A 4,424-nucleotide genomic window follows, 5' to 3' on the forward strand; every position below is an offset into this window, starting at 1 on the left:
CTGAAGTTTGGCAAAACATAAACCATATTATATTTTCACCAACTTTTTATTTTGAAAAACTTCAAATCTACAGGAGTTGGAATTATTCATATTTCTTCATAAGAGCCTGTGGCAGATCTCTGAGTTACTTGCCTAGGTGCCAAATTCTTCAATTAGGCTTTTTTTTTTTCCTTTCAGATTCTATAATTTTATTGAAGAATTAGTGTATTTTCCTTATCTCTGTTTTGCTTGTAAAACACTAATCTTTGGGTTCAAGAGGAACTTTATAGGTTGGTGGCTGATTAAAATTTATTTTATTAACACTAAGATAATAAAATTCACAATAAAAGAGAAAAATACCTAATGAAGGTGCAACCTAATTTTATATTAAGTCTTTCAATGTATATTAGAATAAAGGAATTTGTGGGGTTTATTGCCTGGGAGTGTTTGGGGTTTGGAAAGAATTGAGCACTATTTGGTGCAACATGTGGCTCTTTGCCTAAATACATGTCTTTACACCTACCTGCTGTGCAAAATATAAACGATAGGCTTATCATTTTTCATTAGTTTTGTCCTGTGCAGTGGGTATTACCTTCTGTTAGGAATACACATGAATATGACCCAGTGTTCCTGCATTTTGTTATTCCTTTGAAAGCAGACATTTAAGAATGTGAAAGATGATCTGAACAAGTAGATCACTTTGAAAAATGGCAAGACCACTTAGTGTATAATCTTTCATTATAATCTACAAGTAGTTAACTTTTTTTCAAACACATGACATCTAAGTATAAATTTTGACTTCCTCTTTCAATAAAGCAAGACCAGAAATACCATGACCCTTCATTGAACTTGTTTAGCTCATGATTTCAAAATTAAAATTCAGGTTCTTTCATGTACAATAAATGCTTAATTAAAAACCTGTACTTTTAGTTTATTATAGATCCTTAAATCATATTAAAGAATGAGCAGATACCATTAGTTTTTTAAATAGAATTTCGGCAGGGTTGTTTTTTTTTTCCCAGTTGAAAAATACATAAGGGACTTCAATAATGTTTTTCCTTTTAAAGATTAAAAAATCAAGTTTTGAAAATGTAGTGTTTGATTCCAGATGAATTTATTTCTGGAGCCAGTAGACGTGCTTTGTCAGTTGTATTCTGGGTTTTTTTTTTGCGTCTTTTTAGTGTCTTGACCTTGTGGAGACAGGAAAAGCTATATTGTTCATCTCTGTGATGAAATAGAGGTCACGTAGAGGATATGGCTTTGGGTCATTGAAAGACCAGGTGGCATTCTGCTTTATCTTTGGCTAGGCTTACTTAATTTTGGAGAGATGGATTGATTTTAACTCAAGACTTANTGTGCTGCTCATGAAAATAGAGGGACTACATCTTGTGTATAGTCATCTTTTTACTGTAATTTTATGTACACCACATTAAAAGTACTGACACATGAGAATTGTTGCCTAAGTAACATCTGATCATTTGAAATTATTTGGGTCTTTGGTTTATGGCCATGCGACAGTTGAAAGCACTAGAGATGATTTTAAAACTCCTGATTTATATTAAAACAATAGTCTTCTACGTCTTTAAAAAACTGTTGTGAATAAATATTATAAAACCGTCCTCAGGTTCCAGTTCAACCTATTTTCTGGCTATCCCATACATTTAGTTTTGAATAACCATTATCAGTATTTGAGTCTCCAGTCTTCACAGTAGCATCTTTCAGAATAAACATCTGTAATTGATTTGACTGGCAACACTTCAATTTAGGTATAAAATCAGATATTTATATTTTACCTTGTTTTGGTATAGTCTATTAGTGCTTATAAGAATAACGTTTGCTTTACTGAAGTTACTTAAGAATTATAGTGATTTTTTGATTCTTTAAAGTTGAAAAGTATAAGTTTAGAGGTTTTGATTTGGATCTTGTCTTTAATTTTAAGTGAAAAATTAAAGCAACCAGCAGATGTCAATTAAACTTTTGTACTGCATAGATTTATATATCACAAGATGCTTAAGTTAAAAACATTAGAACATTCAAGTATACACCCATTTCCATGAAGAAATTCCATTATAATTTATTTAAGAATATTCACTACGGTTGTTCTTTTTTATAAGGTATTCTTTATGAACCTGGTATATGAAAATGAAAGATTTTTAGATTCAATTCATAAGTGAGTCATCTTTCACTAATTAAAAAATATTTTTAAATTATCGATTTCCTGTTTATTTCCCATAAGGGGTTAACATCCAAAATGTATAAAGAACTCATACAACTCAATAATAAAAATACAAACGACCCAGTTGACATTTTTCCATGGAAGACATACAAATGGCTAACAGGCACATGAAAAGATGCTCAGCATTACTAATCATCAGGGAAATGCAAATCAAAACCACAGTGAGATATCACTTCACATTCTTGTGCATTCTTACATCCCTAGAAACATCTTTATTGGATACATCATCGATTTGCAACTAAAGGCAATATTGCCCCTCCCTTCTGGGGCCTGGTGACAATTGATAATGTTTAGAAGATATTTTTGGTTGGCATAGCTTTGGAGGGTGGGAGCTGCTACTGGCATATAGTGGGTAGAGGCCACGGATGCTGCTAAACATCCTACAACATACAGGACATAGGCTTATGGTCATGTAATGAAAGTACGAATGGAAGATGATGTAAAATACTCCAATTTATATTGAAACAGTAGCCTTTGTCTTACAAAAAGTTACTACTGAATATTATAAAAGTATCTACATTGTGCAGGTTTGCTCCCTGCAACCAAGAATCATTTGGTTCAAAATGTCAGTAGTGTCAAGGTTGAGAAATCTTGATAAACCAAGTGACATGTTTTAATTGTTCCTGACTGTTGAGATTAACTGAATTTTTTTTTTTAAGATTTTATTGGGGAATTGGGGGAGGGGAATAGCGTTGTGGATTCGGGGAAGGGGAACAGACAAGTTGCTGTCCTTTTACTCTTCAGTCTAGTCGTGGAGGACATCGCTTCACTGGCCCATGTTGGTATTATCGTTGCGCTCTTCCCGGGTGAGACAGTCGCTCGCCGGCCATTGGACCCCCGCTCGTGGCGGCTCACAGCAGCTCAGGAAAACAAGCCTTCTGCTGGCCAGCCCCACTGCAGCCTACGCCATCGCCGACAACTCATGTCAGCCCAGTTCCAGGTCGAGCTGTTGTTCATCATCTTAGCTGTAGAGGGTGCAGCATCATTGGCCCTTGTGGGATCCGAACCAGGGACCTGCTGCTCAGAGCTGGTGTCCCAAGCCAACTCTTAACCAACACGCCACTCGGCTGGCCCATGATTAACTTTAAAATCATCTTTGCCTACACAGTATTTGCTAACACATTATATACTTAAATTATGAGAAAATACAGAAATAATGAAGGTCCACTAATTGATCCTTTCTAGATATGCATATAAGTATTCTCTTTCAACTAATTAAGAAAGTTGGAGATGTCTTCTGTTGCTTAGTTCTAGGAATAATACCCTTCCTGACCAGTAGAGGGTACTATAAAATTAATGACATAGTTTAAATGGAATAGCTGATGTTTTAAACAGAAATTGGTAACCATGATTAGTGCTTACTTTTTGAAGGTCATTTTGCTTTATGTCTCTCTCCTTTTTGTCTTTTACCTTCTTTTTACTTATACCAGTGATCCTCATCTCTGGATGCACATAAAATCATCTGGGAGTCTTGTGAAGAAATTTTGGTGGCACAGTCTGAATCTCAGAAATTCCAATAGTTCTATTTTGGCGTAGGTCCCAGCAAGTGAACATTTTTTTTCCCCTCTTTGTTATTAAATCATTTTTTTCAAAATGCTGAATCCCTACAAATCACCACTAACACAGCCGGCGCATGCTGCTAGGCCTGTATCCTCCAGCCTTCCCCGACTGGATATGCAGCTGGCCCCGCCCCTGCTTTACATAGTGAGGCTATATCGGAGCTTATGAGTATTGTATCTGTCTTTTTCTTTGAGGATATTTATTAAAATATAGCTAACAATATTTTTTTTAAAGATTTTTTTTTTTAATTGGGGAATTGGGGGAAGGGGAACAGACAAGATGCTGTCCTTTTGTTCTTTAGTCTAGTTGTGGAGGATGTTGCTTCACTGGCCCAAGTTGGCACCATCATTGCGCTCTTCCCAGGCAAGGCAGATCAGTCGCCGGNCTCTCTTGTTTATAATTAGCTTGCCGGGTTAATATTCTGTTGTGAATGTTTTGTTTATGTTCATGAGGGATACTAGTTTGTAGTGTTGGAATAATCTTTTAGCCCCAAGATGGAGCTCCCCTTGCCTGCGGTGCCACATTAGCAGACCGAAACTTCGATCACTGGCTGCACTGGCCCAGAAACGCAGTGATCCAGTCAGCCAGTCCTCAGAAGCCACACGGGCTCTGGGCTCTACACTTCCTTCCTTGTCCCTCAGTCCTTATC

General features: G+C 36.3%; 1 protein-coding gene across 1 annotated transcript in view; it reads left to right on the forward strand.

Annotated features, from left to right (window-relative positions):
* The window catches only part of POMP (proteasome maturation protein), a 32,980-nt gene extending 30,791 nt beyond the window's left edge, over positions 1 to 2,189 (forward strand). The window contains exon 7 of the mRNA XM_019666075.1: positions 1,332 to 2,189. The gene's annotated coding sequence lies outside the window, so the exon portion shown is untranslated. The remainder of the gene's footprint in view (positions 1 to 1,331) is intronic.
* Positions 2,190 to 4,424: the final 2,235 nt, after the last annotated feature.

This window comes from Hipposideros armiger, unplaced genomic scaffold, assembly GCF_001890085.2.
Source record: "Hipposideros armiger isolate ML-2016 unplaced genomic scaffold, ASM189008v1 scaffold_459, whole genome shotgun sequence".
NCBI classification, from domain to species: Eukaryota; Metazoa; Chordata; class Mammalia; order Chiroptera; family Hipposideridae; genus Hipposideros; species Hipposideros armiger.